Raw genomic sequence first — 24,813 nt, 5'->3', positions numbered from 1 at the left:
ATTTCAATCGATTGTTTTTATACCTGGTGTTAGCCGCCCTGAGCCAGGTCTTGGCTGGGGAGGACCGGGTATAAATAAAATTTATTATTATTATTCCCGCTATCCAGTGCAGGCTGCCTTCTCAGGCCACCCATTCAAAGCTGAAAGAGAGGCAGAATCTGACCAAAGAGCGGCTTGCCCTTCCCCTTCCATCAAAGTATCAGCCCTTGTCCACAACTAATTCCCCTGCTGCGAGGAATTAGCCTGTTTGAGTTTGGGATTAAGGGAAAAGCAGGTGGCTCTGGTGCCAATACTGTACATTTGTTTATTTTCCTTTTGTTTATAGGCTACTCCTCCAAATCCTATAAGGATTTCCCCCTAATGTCCTCCTGGTGTTTACATGGCTTTTTATACAGAAGCAAAATAAATAAAGGATCACATTGTCACGGGCTGCAATTTGCAAGCCATTTCTTCTGGAGTTGTTGCAAAGCAGTGAGAGTGGTTTGGTTTGGGGTTCCTCTTGGAGTGTGCAGCGCGACTGTTCTTAACCGCTTTCAGAGCTATGAACTTTTTTGGAAGGTGGGGGGTGGTAAATACCCCAACGGGAAAGTTGATGGGATTGTTATTTGTTGTTAACTTGTTCAGTTTCCAAATCTATGATAGTTTCTTACTTGTGGGCCTATTTGAAGGCAATGAAACAACCCAAAGTGTCCCTTCTACCTTGACATTATTCTCCTGCTTTGTTCAGCCAGTGGGAACATCCTCTTGATAGTTTTCCAAACAACCTGCCTGTTAGTTTTGAGCAGGCACCAGCAAACATTTTCAGCAGGGGGCTGGTCCACTGTCCCTCAGACCTTGTGGGGGACCGGACTATATTTTGGGGGGAAAATTGAATGAATTCCTATGCCCCACAACTAACCCAGAGACGCATTTTAAATAAAAGAACACATTCTACTCATGTAAAAACACGCTGATTCCCGGACTGTCAGCAGGCTGGATTTAGGCAGTGATTGGGCCGGATCCGGCCCAGGCCCTAGTTTGCCTACCCAAGGTTTTGAGCAACATTTCCCTTACATTGGCACTTTGCAAACGACGAAATTAGACTTGCCGCTGTTTTTCTTGGCTCTGCTCCTGTGTCTTCAGCAGCAGCCTAACACTGGCAAATTTAGCAAGTAGCGTGGCCAGGTCAGGAGCTCGCTTTGTGAGAAACGTTTCCCTGACTAAATCTCTGCCCACCATAGTGGCTGTTGTAGGAGCAGAGAGTTGGTGGGTATGGTTAGCAAGCCTAATGGTTGCAAGCTCCCAGGGGTGTCAGTAAAAAAGCCATTTTGGTATATAAGCAGTACAAGCACTGATAATAAAATAGCAAGGTAGCAACGTCATGCGAGTCTCTCTAACTTCCTGCTGGAAGCTAGAGCCTCAATTCCGGGTGACGTCAGTGCATCCTCTGAGGGAAACTCATAGAATCATAGAATAGAATCATAGAATCATAGAGTTGGAAGAGACCACAAGGGCCATCGAGTCCAACCCCCTGCCAAGCAGGAAACACCATCAGAGCACTCCTGACATATGGTTGTCAAGCCTCTGCTTAAAGCCCTCCAAAGAAGGAGACTCCACCACACTCCTTGGCAGCAAATTCCACTGTCGAACAGCTCTTACTGCCAGGAAGTTCTTCCTAATGTTTAGGTGGAATCTTCTTTCTTGTAGTTTGGATCCATTGCTCCGTGTCCGCTTCTCTGGAGCAGCAGAAAACAACCTTTCTCCCTCCTCTAGGTGACATCCTTTTATATATTTGAACATGGCTATCATATCACCCCTCAACCTCCTCTTCTCCAGGCTAAACATGCCCAGCTCCCTTAGCCGTTCCTCATAAGGCATCGTTTCCAGGCCTTTGACCATTTGGGTTGCCCTCCTCTGGACACGTTCCAGTTTGTCAGTGTCCTTCTCGAACTGTGGTGCCCAGAACTGGACACAGTACTCCAGGTGAGGTCTGACCAGAGCAGAATACAGTGGCACTATTACTTCCCTTGATCTAGATGCTATACTCCTATTGATGCAGCCCAATAGGAGCTCGTCCGTTGAGTGTCTGCAAACCTGCTTGAGGCTATCCAAGTCCCTCTGCCTTGTATCTCCATGACCTTTAATGTTGCTGGAATCTATTGTGTGATAGAAAGGATTTACCAGGATTCACTGGAATTGTATTCCTACCAACACAGCAGGCTGTGAGGCTAGCGAAGTGAGCAGCTGTTCATCACCCTGCAAGACTGTTCTTCCAGCATACCTGGTTTATTAAACCCGTGTGAGTCTCCCTGCACATGTGATGCTAGTAGAGCACATAGGCACTGTGGTTCGTAGGAATTTAATTTTAAAATTAGGTGATGTCAGGGAAATGCCATCGAAGGAGAGGGAGGGCTCCAGAGGGATTCCGGAGAGCGTCCCGGGAGGGAGAGAAGCAGCACATCTTCTGGGGAAGGAAATCAGCGTAGCACCAGTGGAGAAGGGGGGCAGATGGGGGAATCGGTGAGGTGGCTCCAAGACTCCTCGCCGGGGACCAGCGGGGAGAGCACGGGTCCTCCGATGCCCACACCCTCCCTGCGCAGAAGGCTTCCGCGCAGGGAGAGTAGGCGGCGACTAGGCGTCAAAGAACTTTTATGCTGGAAGAAGTTCAAGAAACGGCCACTGATGGATTCTGCCAGCGATTGAGACAGCCATGGGCGAGTGGCTGTCCAGACAGAAAGGGTTCACTCAGGCAACCCACCCAGGTGTGGCACCAATTTATGCACGAGCAACCCCTAGAACCATTACAGGGATTGTAGCCTTCTTGGAGTTCACCGATTGGGTCAGCGTTGCTCCGGGACAGGAGGAAGGAAGTCAAATGACACCGAGGTTGATTCAAAGAGAGTTTATTCTGCTCTCCGGGTAGCGGAAGGCACTTGCGTGATCAAGTCCACAGCAAGTCCAAATAAATGACAAGTTTCATGCAGTATATATATCCTCCAGGCACCCTCTCCCTCCTTCCAACCACGTCAGCCTGTGTACACAGGTTGACATCACATATGTTCTTGCTCTGGTATTCTTAACCGTAAAAGGGTTTCCTTCCTGCACTTCTGACCATAAAAGGATCTTCCTCTTCCTACTCTTACCTGGGAGGAAGAGGTCATCATCTCCGGGAACACGCTTTCGGCGTTTTTCACGGACATCGGCCTGTGCGTCTTTTGTGGTCAGCACATAAGATAAGGTACTGATGTATCTTCTCTGTTCCCCTAGAAGAACAGGCAGGGTCATCCCTTGCCGTGACAAAGGAGAGAACTTGTTTATGCAACTGTGTCCTTGTTATGCTCAACAGCTCAAGTTTTACGCATTTTAGAGTACTCTCTTGGAGAAAGAAGAAAAGGAAGGGTTTGAGTCAGTTTTAAACTTACTGCACAGAAACCCATTCCTTCATAGAATCATAGAATCATAGAGTTGGAAGAGACCCCAAGGGCCATCGAGTCCAACCCCCTGCCAAGCAGGAAACACCATCAGAGCACTCCTGACATATGGTTGTCAAGCCTCTGCTTAAAGACCTCCAAAGAAGGAGACTCCACCACACTCCTTGGCAGCAAATTCCACTGTCGAACAGCTCTTACTGTCAGGAAGTTCTTCCTAATGTTTAGGTGGAATCTTCTTTCTTGTACTTTGGATCCATTGCTCCGTGTCCGCTTCTCTGGAGCAGCAGAAAACAACCTTTCTCCCTCCTCTATGTGACATCCTTTTATATATTTGAACATGGCTATCATATCACCCCTTAACCTTCAGTATGAGCCCCACACGAAATTAAATTCCTACAACTTGAGGGAACTTAGCAGAGACTGAATCTCGTGTCTGAAGCAAGGAAGCACCATCTCCTGGGCCCGTTGTCTGCTTCTCCCTTTCTCTGCTGTATGGCACACCTGAAGTTGAGCGTGGAAGGAACTTAAGTGACCCAAGAAGAAACACTCCACTTTACCTGGATCCCTTTTTCCCTAAGGGCATATCTAAGCTAGCCTAATTTCAGAGGCTGGGAGTGCTGTTTTGGTCTACACTGATCCCCTTGGGGGACTGAGACTCAAATGGGCAAGCAGCAACAACACAGAACGACCAGCGTGCATTGGTTTAAATATCAGGAAAGCAGTTGCATAATACACAGGATGTTGCAGGTCAGCTGCTTTCCGCCCCTTGTTCCTCAAAATGTGTTTTCCCGCCCCCTCCCTCTGGTTTCTCACATCGCACCCCCATTGATTATTCATCCAGCTTTCCCTTATGTCTTGATGGTGTTACCGGAAAAATCCGAGGCTCCCTTGGACAAAAAGTAAAGACACCAACCAGAGTAAATTGGAGCAAATCAGCAGCCTGTAGGCTTGGCCTTTATTGTACTGTTGCAGCAGGATGTTCCCCTCACTCGCAGGAGAGAGGAAAGACACAGAAAAATGGTGTGCAAGACCTTATAAAAACTTTTGAAATTCCCCTCCTCTAGGTCAAGCCCACCCCCAGAAACATCATGCATACATTACAGAAAGGAGGGGTTGAGGGAGGAGTTGCGGTGGTAACCTGAGTGTCCTGTCACCTGGCTGGTTCCCCTCTTTCCCCCACTCATGAGTCATTTTCTGAAGACAAAAGGTAGTCGCTGTTTCCTGCCCCCTGAGGGGAAATCCAATCACTGTTCTTTTGTTATAGTCCGTGTTGAATCCACTCGTGTATGCAGGGTTGATGGTCTTCTGTCTGAGACCATCAGGGTTGGCATAGCAACTGGGCAGGGCTCCTGTGGATGTGCTGCTATGCTCAAGGAATTATGGTGGCCTGTATCAAACCTTCCCCATTTTGTAGTCCTTCCTTCATGGAGTAAAATAAAAGTGGAACAGTGCAAATCTGATGTATGGTTGATTTTCTATGAATTTATAACAGAAGTGTAGCGTATGTAGTGTGTGAGTGTGTGTGAAGTCTGTACAAACTGAATGATGGGGGGGGGGGGGTTCCTGCTACAATGGCGCCAGAGTGCCACCAGCCCTTTGTATCAGGTAAATATTGTATTTAGCCACCAACCCCTCGATTCTCATTTGCTTTTAAAGTAGGGTGTTGCCGTCTGTCTCTCCACCTGGGACCAAAATCACACAATCGTAGGCCCAAGCAGCTCTGAATCTTTCCCTTTCTGCCTGCTCACCTCTATGCTTGGGACAAGAGTGATGGCATAAACGGAGCTTCCGACGTCCTTTTGTCCACCGTCGTTGCCAAGGCACCAGAAATAAAAGCACCAACTTAGGTGCGCACACAACCTGTTGATGATGCAGGCAAGCTACTGTAAACTGTCCTGTGGTCCACACCACACCAGCTCTAGTGCTCTGAAGCACAGGGCGAGGGTGAATCCCCCAAGTGGGAGCAAGCAGGCAGTGGCAAGAAGCTGAAGCCACAGTGTTCTGTCTTGGCAAGAGGCAGGGAGCAGAGAGACATTTTCCTTAGGAGAATCCCCTTGCTAAGCACTTCTGCAAAACGTTAATCTTCCCTTTGTTCTGCTATCAGCTGTTCAGGAGGCTGGTTTGCGCTAGGATTAGGATTTCTTATCAAGTGTATTTGTGTGCGCAGTGGGAGTGTAAAAATTCAGCTTACTGTATAATCAGCACAGGGAACTCTGTTCAAAACAACCCCCCTCAAATATCACATGCAGCTTTCCCAAGAGCCTTTTGTAAGTGGCACCCCACCCTCCCCTTCCAAACCAGGTATTTCCTAAGGGAAAGGATGGGTAGAGGATGCCCTGTGGAGCACATTCAGGCAAAGGCTTCCCCGCTACCTGCAATCCTAGCCTTTTTCCTGGGAGTAAACCCAAAGCAATGGGAGGAAAGCAATGGCAGACCTAGACAGCATTTTAAAAAGTAGAGACATCACCTTGCCAACAAAGGTCCGTATAGTTCAAGCTATGGTTTTCCCAGTAGTGATGTATGGAAGTGAGAGCTGGACTATAAAGAAGGCTGATCGCCGAAGAATTGACGCTTTTGAATTATGGTGCTGGAGGAGACTCTTGAGACTCCCATGGACTGCAAGAAGATCAAACCTATCCATTCTTAAGGGAATCAGCCCTGAGTGATCACTGGAAGGTCAGATCCTGAAGCTGAGGCTCCAATACTTTGGCCACCTCATGAGAAGAGAAGACTCACTGGAAAAGACCCTGATGTTGGGAAAGATGGAGGGCACAAGGAGAAGGGGACGACAGAGGACGAGATGGTGGGACAGTGTTCTCGAAGAGACCAACATGAGTTTGACCAAACTGTGGGAGGCAGTGGAAGACAGGAGGGCCTGTCCATGGGGTCACGAAGAGTCGGACACGACTGAACGACTAAACAAGAACAACAACAAAACCCAATAGGACTTACTTCTGACACGGTTAGGATTGTATACTGTAGTAACACTTTCTGGAATGCCTTCCCCAAGCCGAACATCCCAATGCCTTCCTCGCCGAGCTTCAGAAAGGGCAGCATCACACCCACCATGGCAAGTGCATTTGGCATCTACAGACTAAGCCCTATTGGACCCAGTAAGAACCACTCTGCTGTAGAGATCGGATTTCCAAGTCCCCTTTTAGGCATGAGCCCCACTGGGTGACTTTTAGACCAATCGCTGCCTCAGACTGACCTACGCAAGGTTATTGTGAGGGTAATGGGGGGAGAACCGTAAATTGAGCTCCGTAGAGGAAAGGTAGCCTATAAATGTATTAAGTAGTGAAATAAATAAAAAATATGCCTAGGCATAACTACCACCTGACTCTTAAGATATATTGGGCAAGGCAAACGGCCAGTCTGAAACATAGCCGTCAACGTTTCCCTTTTTAAAGTGAAATTCCCTTATTCAGAATAGGATTCCTCGCAAGAAAAGGGAAAAGTTGACAGCTACGGTCTGACAGGATACAAGGACCACCAGATGACGTATCACTCTTTTAACAAGGGAATGCATTGATGGAATGATACCATGTATAAGCTAGATGTGATCAGGAAGAAACACGTCAGTGGTGGGATGTAGTGGTGGCACTAGAAGCAACCCTCTTCTGCTACACACACATATAACATGTACGCAACACACAGTCCATGCGCCAGTGCATTGTTGCGACCAACAAACCTGGCATCAACTATCCACCCACCAGTACCACAACCAAAATCTTTAGTAAGCCAGACTCTGCATTTCACTACATCAGTACATCTGCTTTAAGAAACTGCAGAAACCAAATTCTTGATGCTTAATAAAGTCTGTTGAGAACCTGAGTTTTTAATTAATGAATGAGGGAAATGTTTTGTGTCCCGCCCCCCCCCCCCCCCAAGACTGGAACACTGGCATATTTGTACGTGCAAAACTGCCTCCAGGGTGTTTTTCATACACACACCAACATATCACATGCTAGGAAATAACACCTTTCTCTCTGCATGCACCCATTCCTGGAGGCAGCTCCAAACATCACTCAAATATTTGGATTGTGTGACAGGGAACTCTCAGGGTCTTGCATTCTGTCAAAGCCATGGCCTGGTGGCTATTACAAGATACCAGTAAGTCTCCCTGCCGCCAGCATCCAAGTGGGAGGTTTTTCAGAACTCCTGCAAACAAGGATGTGCCAGCCTGTGAATGTTAACAGTCTTTCACAGCTGGATGACGCAAAAAGCCACACACACCTTTTAATGCAAGATTTATTTATTTATAAGCATTGATGAACCATTTAATATTTCAAAAATCTCTAAGCAGTATACAGTATAAGACTTGCAACATAGTCATAATCAAACTGCTAGGGTACCAGCCTAAGCCCGAGGACAGTCAAGTTTCAAATGCGATCTCAGGTCTCTCCTACCTTGTTGGATTGTTGTTAGAATGAAAGGAGTGAAGAAAGTGAAGTGAAGAAACAGCAAAATCCATGTATGCCATCCTCAGTTCGTTGAAGGAAAGATGGGGTAAAAAAATGTGATCTAATATGAAAGTGAGATGCAGTTTCGTATGACCTGGAACTGGCAACCATAATGTTATGTATTGATTTTTTGCTACCTTCAGTTGAAATAATTTTGTAATGCTGAAAATACACAGGGATGTTCCTATGAACTGAAAAGACTCAGTGGCCCAATTTGCATAAAATGACATGTGCTGCTTTATATAAATAGATGCAAATTCGGGTCTCCAAGCAAATTCAGGTGTATGCATGTTCCACAGCGCTTTGCAGCACACCCTACAGTCCAGTATTATTATTATTATTATTATATATTTATTCCACCGTCTTGTTCCGTGGCAGGGACTCAAGGTGGCTTAAAGACAAAATAGCTGAAAACAATGGGGGCGTCATTAAAAACAATTAAACATTAATAGAATTTAAACCATATATATATATGGTTTAAATATATATATATATATATATATATATAATATATATATATAAATATAAATATATATATATTTAATATATAAATTTATATATAAATATATATATATATTTAATATGCAGGTTTTGGTGTCCTCGGGTGTCTTCCCGTGTAAAAGTTGGGGTGTCTAGGCGACGTTTCGACGAGGTCTCACTCGTCATCTTCAGGCTGGTGCTTTCGGCTTCTTGTTACTGGAACAGAGCAGGATCTCAGTGTTTGAGTTCCTATAAATACTGTTGAGGAGGTGTGGTGTATAGCCTCCAATGTTCTGGGCAGAGAGGAGGTTCCCAGGCTAGTGTGCCTTTTCTTCTTTTGTTCCTTAATTACTTGAGGGATATCTTGAGTGATTTCTTGAGTGATTTCCTGAATCCCACTTAGGTGGGTCATTAGGTGTGGATTAGTTGCTAAAGCCTTCGTGTCTTGAACTCTTGAACTTTGTGAAGAGTTTTTCTGAGAAGATGGCTGTACTGCACTTGGTTGTGCTCTGGCTTGGCTTCGTGTATAGGGGCGAGCTGTGGTTTTGTGGCCTGTGCCAGCCAGATCTGTGTAGGGATTGCAGGGGGGTGCAGCATCCGGAGGTGCCACCCTGGTTTGGCTACTGGATGGTGTCTGTAATTTATCTGTGGAGAGGGTCTGGGTTTGGGTCTGGTGTGGTTGATTGGTGATGGCGTTCTGTGTGCCTCTGGATCTGGTGTCAGATTTTGTGGGGAGGGCTAATTTCCAGATGTCTGGCAAGCGGGATGTGTCGTCACGCTTGTTCATGTTGTGAGGGTGTTTCTCTATCTCGATGGCTTCCATGATTATTCTCTTGTGGTGATGTTCCATGTTAAAGAGCAATTTGGAATCTGCAAAATTAATTTCGTGTCCTGTTTCTTTCATGTGTTGGAAAAGAGAGGAAGTTTTTTCTTCTTTTTTGACGGCATTCTTGTGTTCTGCGATCCGTGCATTTATTCGTCTGTTTGTTTGTCCAATGTACGTGGCTGGGCAGACTTTGCAGGGTATTTCATAGACCCCTTGGTTTTCCAACTGAATTTTATCCTTGGGGTTTCTGAGGATATTGGCTATTTTTTGGTTGGTGCAAAAGGCTGTTTTGATATTGTGTTTATGGAGGATTTTGCTAATTTTATCTGTAGTGCCCTTGATATACGGAAGGAGGGCTATGCCATTGTTTTCTTCTGTGTCTTGGTTTTTGGGGGGTGTTTCTTTTTGGATTAGCTTCGTAACCCTGTTTTGCTGGTATCCATTGGCAATTAACACATTTGAGAGATTCTGTAACTCAGTTGTCAAGTGGTCTTCGTCAGCCAGGCGTTTGGTTCTGGAGATGAGAGTCTTGGCTACGGAGTTTATTTGTGCAGGGTGGTGGTGTGATTGTGCATGTAAGTAGCGGTTGGTGTGTGTTTTTTTCCGGTAGATAGTGTGTCCTAGGGAGCCATCAGGTTTTTTGTAGATTAGGACGTCAAGGAAGGGAAGTTGGTTGTTGGCTTCTATTTCCATAGTGAATTGTATTTTGGGGTGTAGGCTGTTGAGATGTGTGAGGATATCCCTCAAGATATCCCTCAAGTAATTAAGGAACAAAAGAAGAAAAGGCACACTAGCCTGGGAACCTCCTCTCTGCCCAGAACATTGGAGGCTATACACCACACCTCCTCAACAGTATTTATAGGAACTCAAACACTGAGATCCTGCTCTGTTCCAGTAACAAGAAGCCGAAAGCACCAGCCTGAAGATGACGAGTGAGACCTCGTCGAAACGTCGCCTAGACACCCCAACTTTTACACGGGAAGACACCCGAGGACACCAAAACCTGCATTCCTGTACCCGTGAAAATCTACGAAAGCATATATTTAATATATATATATATTTAAAACATGCATACAATTACCATAAAAACAGCACAGCACCACGCCGCTCGTTAAAAGCAGTTGGCTGCCCAAAGCTGGCATTATGTACAGTGGTGCCTCGCAAGATGAAATTACTTCGTTCAGCGAGTTTTTTCGTCTTGTGAATTTTTTCGTCTTGCGAAGCACCAATGTGTATTGACGGTTTCCCATAGGAATGCATTGGCGGTTTTAAAAAAAAGACGCAAGACGTTTCGTCTTGCGAAGCAAGCCCATAGGGAAATCCGTCTTGTGAAGCAACTCAGAAAACAAAAAACTCTTTTGTCTTGCGAGTTTTTCGTCTTCCGAGGCATTCGTCTTGCGAGGTACCACTGTATTTATTTATACCGTACATAAAAATGTAAAAAATAAGTTCTAAAAAGGCTGGTGGCACAGAGGCGAAGGCCAGGAGACAAGTGGCCTCGCCCTCCCATCCTTTTAACCACCCCCACCTTATTAGCCATCTTTTGCCCAGTATTGCTTGAACTGCAGATTGTAAGCCCTTCGGGGCAGAGGCCTGCATTTCTTCCCGAGCCTGTTTTGCAAAGCCACGAGGGTGCCGCTTTAACTGGCCAATGCTTGACGTCCCATGCCCCTGCTTATCACCGGGCTCTTCCCCGCTCCCTTCACTACCACCACCACCACCCTCCCTCATTTCAAGGGGCGCCTCCTCCTCCTCCTCAACATGGCGACGGGCGCCCATTGCAGAAAGAACACCCGAAGACCTTCCCAACATGGCGAGCCTCCCCCCCCCCGCCCTCCTCAACATGGCGCCGCCTTCTCTTCCGAGCGGCTAGCGCCCTTCCCATCATGGCGGCCGCACAGCCCGCTCGGATCGGGGACGCTTTTGCGAGCCGACCTTCCCAAAATGGCGCCCGTTTGCTTTCTCTCTCCGCCCCCCCCCAAACTACGCGCCCCTCTTTCCGACCCACGCCGCCAGCTCTCCAGGCCTATTAAAAGCCTCCCCCCGTCTTCCCTCGGTCGTTTCTCTATCGGCGTGAGGAGGATTAAAGTACAGAAAACCCAACCCTCGTTGCCCTTCCCATCATGGCGGCGCGGCGGCTCCCCTCACGCCGTGCGTCCTCCCTTCCCCCCTCCCCTCCGGCCTGGTGCTGCTCCTGCCACCACCGCCCGACTCGAGTGCCGCCCGAGCTAGGCCCGTTCTGAGGCGCCCGCTTTCCCGGCTTTATTTCCCCCGCTTTTGCTCCCGCCGTCGCGGCGGCTCCTCAGCCGTGAGGTGAGGTGGCGAGGCCTCCTCCCAGCCTAGGCCTGTTCCCCTCAGCCGAGCCCGAGGAGGGGCGCGCGCCCGCTCCCCTCCTCCTCCTCCTCCCTCCTTCCCTCGCTCCCGCGTGTGCGGGTCTCCCGCGCCCAGTCGCAGCAGCCTCCGCCGCCGCCGCCACATCCCGCCGCCGCCCTCCTCCTCCTCCTCCTGCCTGCCTGGCTTCTCCTTCTTCCTCCACGGCGCAGGCCCGCCGCAGCGCAGCCGCTCTGAGGTGAGTGTCCTACCGCGCAATCTCCCAGCAGCTCCTCACTCGCCTCGCGCCAGACCCGGCGCAGCCGCAGCAACGCGGGGGCCCCGCACCTCCTCGCCCTCCGCCTCCTCCTCCTCCTCTTCCGAAGAAGAAGAAGGAGAAGGGGAAAAGGACCGCCAGCCGCCCCCGCCGACCCAGAGGCCCCGCGGGCGCGCGCGCGCTCCCACCCCCCCTCACGAACAACCCCCCCCCTCACACCGGGCCCGCCGCCGCCGCCGCCCCCTCTTGCCCCCGCGGGCCGAGGCCTGACTAGGCCCCGAGGAGCCTCTGAGGGGAAGGAGGGAGACTTAGGCCGGCCGTGAGGGGGGGGGGTTCCCTTTAAAAAATAGGAGGTTATTTTGACCCTCTTTATGAGGGGGGAGAGGAAGAAGAGACCCTAACTCGGGGGGGGGGGCTGTGTTGTTGTTGTTGTTGTTAATACTATTATTAATTGCACTTATTTCCCGCCTTCTTTTCGCGCTAGGCCGCGACTCCTGGGGTAGATTTGTACGGCTACTTTATATTCCATTTCCCCCCTTTTTTCTTAATCCTGGGCGCGGGAGGGAAAGGGACGCGCGCGCCTTTTTCGGGAAATCCCCCTCCTCATACACAGACTCAGGGCAGTGTCAATATGGGGGTCTTCCTATTTTTCTTTCCAACCCCCCCCTTCTGCTTTCTTTCCAAATCCTCCTTGATTTGGGACGTGGAGATGGGGCGGCCTCCCAATGAAATCCAGGATAATTCCAAGCAGCCAAGAACAACCTCACCCTGCTCTTTCCCCCTTAAATAGGAACCTCCTTTTTTGTCCACCTCCCCATTTTGAGAAAGCGGGGGCATAAAGTACTGGTTGGAAAGCAGTAACTTTGAAGGATTTGCCTGCCCCCACCCCTTATTTTTTTTCTTTCTTTCTTTACTGGAGGCCAGAGACTTAAAAAAAAAAAAAGATTTTCATCTTCTTGCACAAAGGGGAATTTTAAAGTTGAAAGGTGGGGCAAACTTACCCTAAATAAATACATTTAATCTATTGATAAGAAGGGAGGCAGTCACCAGGTGTTTTTTGTGGCGCGGGGGGGGGGGGGGAGATAGGCGCCCAGCCTAATCTCTATTGTTGTGCAAACTTCTGTCTCAAGTTGATTTCCCCCCACTGACTGCTCTTGATCCCCCAGTCATTGAGAAAGGTGGGCCCTTGCATGCTCTGTAAAAGAAAGAATGTTTACCACTGAGAATTTGACAATTGGACGGTGTATAAATTCTGTTAAATAAATATATTTCTCCTGGGTTCTGGTTATATGCAGACTTGCATCTTTTTAATGTTTAAATGTACCCACCCCAATCCTTTTGGACAGTGCAGAAGGGGACCATAGTGCAGGTGCCTAATCTATTCCCGCCGTTTTTACCTGTCCCTAAATTGGTGTGTGTGCTTGTACCCTTTGACTGGTTGTCATGGAAGGAAGAGTCCCTGTTTGCCTGAAGAAATGCAGAGTGCTCCGTCCAGGGTGAGGATCCTTGCAAGAGAGCAAATCTGTATTCTTAGACAGGGAGGAGATGGATTCTTTAGACAGCTCTCGTTCCTGGAAATGGGTGGATTAAGGCTTGGAAGTCTTTGGAGCTTTGGTAGGGAATGCTAGAAAGCACATGGCTCATTGGCTGTGCTAAGGAAGCTGTAGCGAAACTATCATTGCTCAACTTGCTGCTGTAGCTTCCCCAAAAAAGCAGGGTGGGGGAGGGAGAACCTGTGGCCCTACAGTTGTTGGACTACAACTCCCATCATCCCTGACCCATTGACCATGCTGGCTGAGAGTTGGAGGGCCAAAATCTAGAGGGACACAGGTTCCCCATCTCTACCAATGAGGGCCAAGGTTGTTGCCCAACTCCCTTCCCTATTAGGAGCCAGGCACTGAAGGAAAAGGCAGATATCTCACTGGTTCTTTCAATATGTTCAGGGACTAGCACAGCCTTAAGCACCCTGCAGTTTAGGATCTGGACCACAGCGTTGGAGATGCCTTTAGTTTGTGCATTTAGTGTCTTGCAGGTGCCTTTCAAAAAGGAGTGCTCCATTCCATCCTAGATTTCCTTCCTTCCTTCCTTCCTTCCTTCCTTCCTTCCTTCCTTCCTTCCTTCCTTGTTCTTTCCAAGATGTTTGATGTGTGAAGGGGCCGTTGGGTTTTTACCCCCACATTAGCTATGTCTCAGAAGCAGGTGATGTACGAAGAGGTAGAAGTTTTGTCTACTAACCCTCTTCCCAAACTGTGTTGGGAGGAATGAGCCAAGGCTCAAAAGTTGCTGTAGCAGAGGAGCTGCTTGTCAGGGGAAGTGGCAGACTGCCTATCCTTTGCATATCAATAGAAACTGGGTGTGGTGGAGTTCCTTTTATCTAATGCAGGCTAGGCTTTGAACTGCAGGGCTGCAAGGGCACTGGAGGAGAGAGAGAGAGGGAATGGCTTCTTCCCCAGACCTATGGTTATGTGGGAGTGGTTTGAATAAAACTTAGTGCATTTAACACAACTTGGATAAGAAGTGTATGGCGGAAGCTGTAGTGCAGTTTGTTTGAAAGTTAACCTCTGTGTACCAATTTTTCTGATGTTGTACTGGAGGCCAGAGACATGTGCAGATACAGGACTTCTGTTTCAGTGTATCTGAAGACGTTTGCATGCACACGAAAGCTTATACCCAGAACAAACTTAGTTGGTCTCTTAAGGTGCCACTGGGCAAAATTTTTCATTTATTTATTTTATTTCAACTGCATGAAACCAACACGGCTACCTACCTGAATCTAGATACAGGATATGTACAGGATATGTTAACATTGCATTTTGTCTGGCATAACTTGCAGTGTTAGAAACTCAGATATATAATCTAATTGCCCAGTGGCACCTTAAACCTGGGTTACGGTTGCCACAGTGGAGTGTCTCGGTGCCTTTTCCCCCCAGTGAAGTTTTTTTAAACAAATAGTATTGATTTCATCTCTATATTACTTTATATATTTTAAAGAACAACTCTCAAAGTGGTTTGCAACGTTTTGAAACATCAAATAAAGCAATCCAGAGTAAAACAAATGAAAGCTTCAAGGAAAAGATTTCAGATCTTTCTCTAAGTGCCATTTTGCTTTCCCCAGTCACCAGCCTGGTATTCAGAGATCCCCACATGGTCATCGTAGGACCTGTGTCAGTCTCAAAACACACATGGTGCCTGACTAATTTCTGTCATTGGGCATAAGATATTGGGAGGGACACCAGCACTAGCCCTCTACACCAGAAGAGAGAAGCTGGCTCAGTTGCTTGCAGCTTCGACTTCGTACAGTGCATCAAGGTGCAAAGAATTTTTATCCTTCTTAGAATTGCAGCCTCCCCACAGTTTTTATGCAAGAGGGAAACAGTGGCAGTAAAACTGGTTTTTAAATAGTTTTCTTTGATATGCAGAGGACCCTTAGAAAGTGTTATCTGGAACCAGGAAAATTCATCTTCTGTTATCCCACAAGGATAATTTCTCCCTGGGCTTTTCCTCTTTCTTTCCTGAAAGTGTCAGCATTTGTTTTGCTGCATTCATATTTCAAAGCGGAGTGGAGCTTCTGTGTCTGCAGTCTCCACTTCTCTTTAGGCTTGCTTCAGACAAGACTCATTTCCTACAAGGAAGTAACTGAAACCGCTTCTTTAAATTGGCTCATGCAGTAGGATTGTAAGCATTTTGCCTGAAAGCAAGTCTCACTGCTACTTACTGCCTTGATCCCCACACAGGATGCTTTCACATATCCTTGCTATCATTCAGTTCTTTGCCAAAAAATTCTCGCCCCACCTAAAACGTGTAGATAAAATTTCTGCAGAAAGGAAAGAGGTGTGTGCATGCAATACACATACAGTGGTAGCTCAGGATGCGAACAGGATCCGTTCCAGAGCCCCGTTTGCATCCAGAAGCAAACATAACTAGCGACTGCACGTCTGCGCATGCTTTTCACCACTTCTGCGCATGTGTGTGACGGCATTTTGAGCGTATGCGCAAGCGGCAAGACCCGGAAGTAACGCGCTCCGTTACTTCCGGTTTGCCACGGAGCGCAACTTGAACGCACTCAGCATGAAGCATATTCAACCCGAGGTATGACTCTACACTGTTAATGTACATAACTTAAAGCAAATGTTTTTGACACACAAAGTGAATGCTGTGTCAGTAGAGATACAGGCTTGATCTAGACCAGGGGTCAGCAAACTTTTTCAGCAGGGGGCTGGTCCACTGTCCCTCAGACCTTGTGGGGGACCGGACTATATTTTGGAAAAAGGCTCCGAGGGCCTTCTGGCAGTTCTCTCACTGCGAGAGGCCAAGTTACAGGGAACCAGGCAGAGGGCCTTCTTGGTGGTGGCACCCGCCCTGTGGAACGCCCTCCCATCAGATGTCAAAGCGATAAACAACTACCTGACATTCAGAAGACATCTGAAGGCAGCCCTGTTCAGGGAAGTTTTTAATATGTGACATTTTAGTGTATTTTTCATCTTTGTTGGAGGCCGCCCAGAGTGGCTGGGGAAACCCAGCCAGATGGGCGGGGTACAAATAATAAATTATTATTATTATATTATTATTATTAAAAAAATTGAATGAATTCCTATGCCCCACAAATAACCCAGAGATGCATTTTATATAAAAGGACACATTCTACTCATGTAAAAACACCAGGCAGGCCCCACAAATAACCCAGAGATGCATTTTAAATAAAAGAACACATTCTACTCATGTAAAAACACACTGATTCCTGGACCGTCCGCAGGCCGGATTGAGAAGGAGATTGGGCCAGATTCGGCCCCCAGGCCTTAGTTTGCTGACCCCTGATCTAGACACACCGAAGAAAACAGGTAGCGAAAAAACAGGACTCCATATCTCCATCTGATGGCACAATGTTACATTGCATATACAATGCATTTGTTGTTGTTAAGTTGTTTAGTCGTGTTTGATAAATCACTTTTTCTTTACTAGTCTAGCTGAGTTCACTGTGATTTCTAGACTGTTACCCTGTTGGGCCAGAGCAAGAGAAACACATTCAGATCCCCCGAACACTCAAGGTTCAGATCAGACAAAAGAAGTCACTCTCACAGCACATAGATATTGGGAAGGAGACAGACCATAAGCCTGTGTTTGCATATATCACTAAGCCAAACTATATTTTGGCTCCATGTAGAGCATCAGGAAGAGCAGAGGAGTGAAGTGGCCGCGATTTTTCATCTTGGACAGATATCGGCACACGTATTCATTCTTGCTAAACTTCAGTTTTGACTTAACTTAGTTATAGATGAACCAGACCACAGTCTCAGGTCAATCCGCTTCACGGAAATGCTCTGAGCTTGGCAGTAGGATGAAAATAGAAATGTAGCCTAAGAAAAATAATCAAAATTTAATGGAAGTATCTGACCACACTAGAATTCCAATTAATGTTTTGTGATAAAAGCAAGAGTCTTCTAGTAGTACAGTCATACCTCTGGTTGCGTTTGCTTCATGTTGTGGATTTTTGGGCTGCGAATGCAGCAAGTGTATACCTCCAGGTTTCACCGCATGCGCAGAAGCGATCTGTGCGTTTTGTGCATGCACTGAAGCGCTCTTTCGCGCACGCGCAGTAGTGTCACTCTACTTACGGTCTTTTTGGGGTGCAAATGGCACGTTCGTAAGTAGAGGTACCACTATAGCAAATAAGGATGCTGGTGGGATAAAAATTAGTTACGTTTATTGTTCATAATTCTGTTACATTGGATGGGGGGAAGAAATACTTAACAGTACAAATCAAAGGGTTGCTTACCTGATTTCACCATAGCTTTGAGAGTGTTGTAATAAGCAGGCCCTGCTTCCAGAAAACGGAGATAATTTCTTTCCATGGTCTTAATCTTTAAATCTCTTTGGCTACTTCTGTCTTCTGTTATGGTCTATATCATTCAGTGTGTTAGCTAGAGGGGCTTTTTGCTTTTAACTTTTGTCTTACTGTTGCCCCACCCGCCCGTAATACTTTTGTCATACTCTTGTTTCCAGTGGCATTGGCGCACCGGTCTCCCAAGCCTGGGTGTGGTGTTCCAGCATAGCATTTTAAACTCTCACCCTTGCACCATCACAAAGATGAGGCTGGCAGAGGACAGGGCACGACCACCCCAAATCAACAAGCTGCACACGTAAAAGAATCTGTGAACGGAACAGAATTCTGGGGTTACTTAGGCCCCCAAGTCTGCCGGGGATTCCTGAACTTGCACATGAAGGCGTATGATTCATAGTCTGACCACTGGTTTATTTAGCCCAGTATTTTCTACTGTGGCAGCAGCGCTCAAGGGTCTTAGGCAGAGATCTTTGCCAACAGATGTTTTAAAATGAGACCTTCCACCACTGAGCTTTATCCGACTGCTAACATAGGCCATGACAGCTTGTCACATACTTGGTCTGATTCCACATGCTTTCCCCACTAATGAGTTTTAGGCATAGTTTTGGGCCTACTGGCTGAGTAATGTCCAGGTCCAGTGTGTGTGCTTTTTACTTGCTTGCTATGATGCCATGTTGCTCTCTAGCTTAGAGTAGAGGGGTACAGACATCCTCCATAGATGTGTTGAGTTTACAGGGGTTCAGTGGGTTCACCCCACCCCCAGTATGTGGCTAAGGACCTACAGGCTAGCCTTGTGTGTGTGTCTATTCAAGGGTTAGTACACATTTATACATATTTTACACACACACATAAATTTTCTTTTTTTTGGGGGGGGAAAATAATATTTATTACTTTTCCAACAATTTAAACACTACAAAACAAAAAACCACAAAAAAACCACACAAACCCAATGCAATACAGTACAAAAACACTACATATCACTAACACATTAAACTAACAAAACCAAACAAGAACAGTTTAAAACACCTCAAACAATTTCAATATCTTATCTTTCATTCACTTATTTCACCGACCTCCTCACACCTCCCTTTTTGTATTCCACTTCTATCAATTGTTTCAGCAATTCCTTTCCATCTTCCTCTGTTTTCTATCCTATAATTATCTTAACACATTCTAACCTTATTTTTTCCTTTAATATTCTATTAATCTATTTATACTTAAATCCTTATAACATTCCTACTAAAGCCATATAACTTCATTCCAACATTCTTCTAACATTCATTAATTTTACAGTATTTCTGTAAATAGTCTTTAAACTTTTTCCAGTCTTCTTCCACCAACTCTTCTCCCTGGTCTCGGATTCTGCCAGTCATTTCCGCCAGTTCCATATAGCCCATCAACTTCATCTGCCATTCTTCCCGGGTGGGTAGATCTTGTGTCTTCCAATACTTCGCGATAAGTATTCTTGCTGCTGTTGTTGCATACATAAAAAAACACACACATAAATTTTCATTAAGTTTTTGAAGAAAAAAATTATAAAACAAAACGATGGGTTCCATCTTTAAGATTAAATTTACTGTATCTTTTACCATTATCTATCTATTCTATAACTATAATTTACCATTAAAAAATTCCACATTATGAGTGTCTTTACATCCCTGCCAAAGATTTTAACTTTTTACAGTGGTCTTTTAAGTAAATTACAAATTTACTCTAGTCTTTAGAAAATACCTGGTTTCGGATCTTCCCCATCAGTTTTGCCATTTCCACATATTCCATTAGTTCCATCTGCCATTCTTTTGTTCTCCTTCCTTCCACTTCTGGGCTAGGAGCATTCCTGCTGCTGTTGTTGCATACATAAAAAGTTTTTTCTCTTGGGAACTCTTCACCTATAATACCTAGTAAAAAGGCTTCTGGTTTTTTGACAAATGTATTTTTAAACATTTTCTTTAAATATATATTTCAAGCCTTTACCAATGTACGAGTCACCACTGAGTTCAGTGAGGTTTCATACGATTGCAGCCTAAGTTCATTCCCACTTTACGTCTTAAGCAGTCATTGTTGCAACCCCTTAAGAGTCACAGCTCCTTATGGTCTTGCCACCAACATAATGCTAAGGACCCATCTGTCAATGCAAGGATTTATGCTTTTGCAGCAGGACTTCTCCCTCCCTCATCCCCTAAATCTGTTCTGGGTCCCCCCCACCAACCAACCCCCCCCCCCCGAGCAGATTTGAGGAGGGCAGGGGGGGGGACAACTGGATTGCACAACTGGAAATCCTTGAGGAGTGGTTACTTAGCACTACTTTGGATATAACCCTGAACATGTAAAGGAGCTATGAATCTGGAAGAGCTGGGCTACTCTTTTGCACTGTGACTGACAGAGAGGCTCCCTGTCCTGCAAATCCATGAAATCTGTGAAAGACTTAACAAACCTTGTGTCCAGGTGCCCCGACTTTGTGGAATGCTCTGTCACAAGAGACTAGGGACCTGCAAGATTTGACATCTTTCCGCAGGGCCTGCAAGACGGAGCTGTTCCGCCTGGCCTTTGGTCTGGACTCAGTCTGACCCTTATATTTCCTTCCCCTTATGGTTTTGATCTATGGGCTACTTTTAAAATGAGGCTGCATTTTAAAATGCATTTTAACCTGCATTTTAAATCGTGTTTTTTCCCCTATTATGTTTTTACTGTAATTTTACTGGTGTTAGCTGCCCTGAGGCCGGCTTTGGCTGGGGAGGGTGGGGTATAAATAAAAATTATTATTTTTATTATTATGTGTAAGAACCATAAATGTCATAGAGGAGTTCTGTCTGACAATGATGTCTGACAACTACTTCCATGTCCAAGTACAGATCATCTGTCTTTGCCTTGTGTTCAACTGGAAACGGCCTGAGCCCAACACCTCTCAGGATCATCAGTCTCCATTTCACCCTTCCTGGGTTCTGGCTATGGTATCATCCTTATAAGAGATGAGATCAGATAGCAAAGAAGCGGACAGATCTCAGGGCCTCCTCAGTGCTGGCCCCTGTACTCTGGAAGCGTGTTAGCAAGAAGATGAACCACAACCTGCTCCTGTTTATTTTTGGAGGAGGAATTAATGGAAGGCAGTTCTTTTTTCTTGAGCCTTTGGTTGGGCTCTCTTGAGCCTTCCCAGCTGCACTTCTGGGATCAGTCCCACTTCCTACAGAAACCTCATCCTTGCAAAGTCAGAGATCAGTGCCTGATAAAGGACGGCAGGGTGTTTGTGTGTGTTGGGGCTCCTTTCACCCAGTGCCCTGCTCTTTCAGCGTTCGTCGCTTGTTCAGCTGGTACATGCAAGTACATAATATGCGGCCGCCTTTCTCTTTGAGGGGTGACAATTGTTTTAAATTCCACGGCTGCCCTGTATCAAGACCTGTCTTCAGGCAAGCAGCTCAGAGCGCTTGCTAATGAGAATTTTCTCCGGTGCCAAAATCCAACAGCCATTTTGCTGTTAACTTACTTAAAACAAAGAGCTGCTTTGTATGCCCCTCTCCTTTTCGCTAGCAGCCCAGACTGTTTTTTCTTCTTTTTCAAGACTGTGACTATCTTCTTTTAAAATATGCTGCTAGCAAGGACTGTGCTTTGAAAATGTCAGTCCTGTAGGTGTGATATTTTGGGGAGAGGTTTCTAGGCAGGCAGTGCACACAGAAGGGACCGTTGCCCCAATCCTGGTTACTGGTTTGTTTGTTTTCACACAGCCCCCAATCAGCTACTGGCTATGAATATTTCCATATCATATAGCTGACATATGAAGGTGAGAGAAATACTTCAGCTCAAAAGTAACATTTGCTTGACTGGTTAAAATAGGATATTGGGCCATCTTGACTTTGGTAGAGATTGTTGTTTTCCAAAGTGGGTGGACTTGGAATCAAGTCATGGGTGGGCTTAGAATAATGCTTGAAGTTGATGCTGGCTGCAAATTGACTGCCTCAAGTCTGTTGTTTTCCAAAACCTGCAGATCCTCACTGCTGAAAAAGGAGAACTCTCAGCCCCTTTGGGCTGGGGGTACGTTGTGTACATTTTTATATAAAGATTAAACTCAACATAGCGAAATGTTTTGAGTTAAAATGTTTAACTAGTATAACATCTTAGGTGAAAGTGACCATTTCCAGGGGTTTGGGAAATTGTGCTCTGGGTGACCGATTTGCCCCCATTGAGGGTGGAGGTTAAGAGGCACTTCGCTGTAGTGTTTTGCTCTGTGGATAGCATGTTGGCATAGGACAGGGGTAAGCAAACTAAGGCCCGGGGGCCAGATCTGGCCCAATTGCCTTCTAAATCCGGCCCGTGGATTTAGATGGATCAGATGGAGATACAGAGTCCTGTTTTTTCTCTACCTGTTTTCTTCGGTGTGTCTAGATCAGGGGTCAGCAAACTAAGGCCTGGGGGCCGAATCTGGCCCAATCGCCTTCTCACTCCGTCCTGCGGACGGTCCAGGAATCAGTGTGTTTTTACATGAGTAGAATGTGTTCTTTTATTTAAAATGCATCGCTGGGTTATTTGTGGGGCATGGGAATTCGTTCATATTTTCCCCCAAAAATATAGTCTGCCCCCCCCCAAGGTCTGAGGGACAGTGGACCCTACTGAAAAAGTTTGCTGACCCCTGGCATAGGACCAATTATGAGCAGCTTTGGTTACATTTACGGTAGGAGTGGGGAACCTTTTTCACACATACCCATCTGTGCAAACGTCCAGTGGCCACATGCCACAGTGGTGTGGGGCCAGAGGCCAAAGTAGGCGGAGCAATGAATGAATTTTGCCTTTATATAGTAGGCCTGTTTCTACACCCACCCACACCCCTCTCTATCTATTCTAAATCCTGGCAGCCAAGAGGCATTTTGAGATTTCAAGGAAACATTCCAGCCAGGCAAGTCACTCAAGGAGGGTATGAAGTAGGGCTGATGAAATGTGTGCCCCAAGGAGAGGAACTACGGCTGAGGAAGGGGTGGTCTGCCTGGGGAGATTCCCATGGACCCAGGCAGAGAGGCCTGGGGCTTGGAGTTCCTCACCTGCAATTTATGGCATGCTATTCAAAGGTTAAGGGGACGCGGGTGGTGCTGTGGGTTAAACCACAGAGCCTAGGACTTGCTGATCAGAAGTTCTGCGGTTCGAATCCCTGCGACAGGGTGAGCTCCCGTTGCTCGGTCCTTGCTCCTGCCAACCTAGCAGTTCGAAAGCACGTCAAATGCAAGTAGAGGTACCGCTCCGGTGGGAAGGTAAACGGTGTTTCCATGCGCTGCTCTGGTTTTCCAGAAGCGGCATAGTCATGCCGGCCACATGACCTGGAAGCTGTACGCTGGCTCCCTCGGCCAGTAGAGCGAGATGAGCGCCGCAACCCCAGAGTCGGTCACGACTGGACCTAATGGTCAGGGGTCCCTTTACCTTTACCTTAATCAAAGGTTGCTCAATTCTCGCCCTTTTGAAGTGCTTGGTTTCTGAGCATCTGTTAATTCTCCAATGCCTTTGTTGACTTGGTTTGAAGAGTTAGCCTTTTCTAAAAAGCATTAAAGAACAGATAGTTCACTCTTATGATAATAATAATAATAATAATAATAATAATAATAAATTTTAATTATATCCCGCCCTCCCCAGCCGAAGCCGGGCTCAGGGTGGCTAACAACAATAAAACAGTACAAACAACACTTTAAAATCATTCATTATAAGATTAATTAATTAATTAATTAATTATGGTAATGCAATGCAAGGAGACATTTTAAAGACAGCCCCAAATTCTTTTTTTATATATATAATTTTTATTAACAAACCAATCAGACCACATTAAATCCAAATTACAAAACCAAATTTTTAAATTTTTGTTGTGAGTACCCATGCTTCGAGCTCAGAAAGGGATCCAAACATCTCTCTTGCTGCTGCTTTAATATTCACAGTTCTGTCCAAATAGTATTCACAGTTCTGTCCAATTTTCTCTCTATTATTTTCTTTATCTTCTTGTTGTTATCATCATATACAGTGGTGCCCCGCAAGACGAAATTAATTCGTTCTGCGGGTTTTTTCGTTCTACGAGTTTTTTCGTCTTGCGAAGCACCAATGTGTATTGACGGTTTCCCATAGGAATGCATTGGCGGTTAAAAAAAAAAAGGCGAAAGGCGTTTTCGTCTTGCGAAGCAAGCCCATAGGGAAATTCGTCTTGCGAAGCAACTCAGAAAACGGAAAACCCTTTCGTCTAGCGAGTTTTTCGTCTTGCGAGGCATTCGTCTTGTGGGGTACCACTGTATTCCTTTCTTTGTGGCCTCTGATAGTCTCCACAAGCGGGTTAAAAACAAATGTTATATCCTGTGTGGATTTTCCATTCCTCCAAGAGCCATATTCAAACAGACAGACGCCATTTCAACACTTTGGTACAAAGCATTCTTAAAGTCTGCCCATTAATCCTCTCAGGCCTGTCTCTCCTCCAACTTCTTAGGGGGTTCTGCCAGGTCAAACTCACATTCCGATATAATAACAAAACCATGGTCTCCTCCCCCTCGATCATAAATCCAGCCGCCAGGCCTGCTCCTAACAAGTCTCTTTTTATAGCTGCGTCATTCCAAAGGCCTTTCATTCCTTTCCAAATATTTCAAAGCCATGTCTTTGATTAGTAATGCATTTCCACACAGTTCTTAATCATTCCGCTTATAATCAGTAATTGCAACGATTCTTCCCGGGGGGGGGGGGTTGTTAGGTAATCACATAAGATAAAAAAAAGAAAAGTCCCCCCCCCATTCCATCTCATTCCAACATACCGACCCTTTGATGTGTCTTCTTCGATATATTTTCCTGTTGAATCCAGCCTTCGCTCCACTTCACAGAGGTCACTTCAATTAGCAGTCTTAACTCCCGTTCTTCACTCGAAATATGTGCATTTGCTTCTCTCTCTAATTATTTATCTTGAGTTGCTGCAACCAGGCCGCGCGATCAGAGACAGCGTCCGGGAGAGCCGTCCCACACGAGTGCTGTGCGCCTTGTGCCCTCACCCCCTCCTTTCGAACTCGGGGGTGATTTATGGCAACCGCAGGCCAGGCAGTGTTCCCTATTCCCTTGGGGTTACAAGGGAGGCTGCATACTCCCATATCAGCCTCTTAATTACCTCGTGTGGGCCGGAGAGATGGTATTGTCTGCCATCTTCCAATGCGCCCCTAGCGCCCCCCCCCCCCCCCGACAGCCCCAAATTCTTGGAAAGGTGCAATTCA

At 46.2% G+C, this 24,813-nt stretch overlaps 1 protein-coding gene and 2 long non-coding RNA genes across 14 annotated transcripts in view; 1 reads left to right on the top strand and 2 right to left on the bottom strand.

The window, feature by feature from the left end:
- LOC310659301 overlaps positions 1-24,813 on the bottom strand; it is a 327,135-nt gene that overhangs the window by 247,842 nt on the left and 54,480 nt on the right. The gene's annotated exons all lie outside the window — the stretch shown is intronic.
- Positions 1-24,813, bottom strand: part of LOC310659292 — a 269,655-nt gene that overhangs the window by 203,488 nt on the left and 41,354 nt on the right. The window lies entirely within an intron of this gene.
- NRF1 (nuclear respiratory factor 1) overlaps positions 10,595-24,813 on the top strand; it is an 88,819-nt gene continuing 74,600 nt past the window's right edge. For all 12 annotated transcript variants that reach the window (XM_083402216.1, XM_083402211.1, XM_083402205.1 and 9 more), the window contains exon 1: positions 10,595-11,748. The gene's annotated coding sequence lies outside the window, so the exon portion shown is untranslated. The remainder of the gene's footprint in view (positions 11,749-24,813) is intronic.

Source organism: Podarcis tiliguerta (assembly GCF_965153285.1).
Source record: "Podarcis tiliguerta genome assembly, chromosome: 10".
NCBI lineage: Eukaryota > Metazoa > Chordata > Lepidosauria > Squamata > Lacertidae > Podarcis > Podarcis tiliguerta.
The sequence above is the reverse complement of the archived record's forward strand: the minus strand, read 5'-3'. Positions and strand labels throughout refer to the sequence as shown.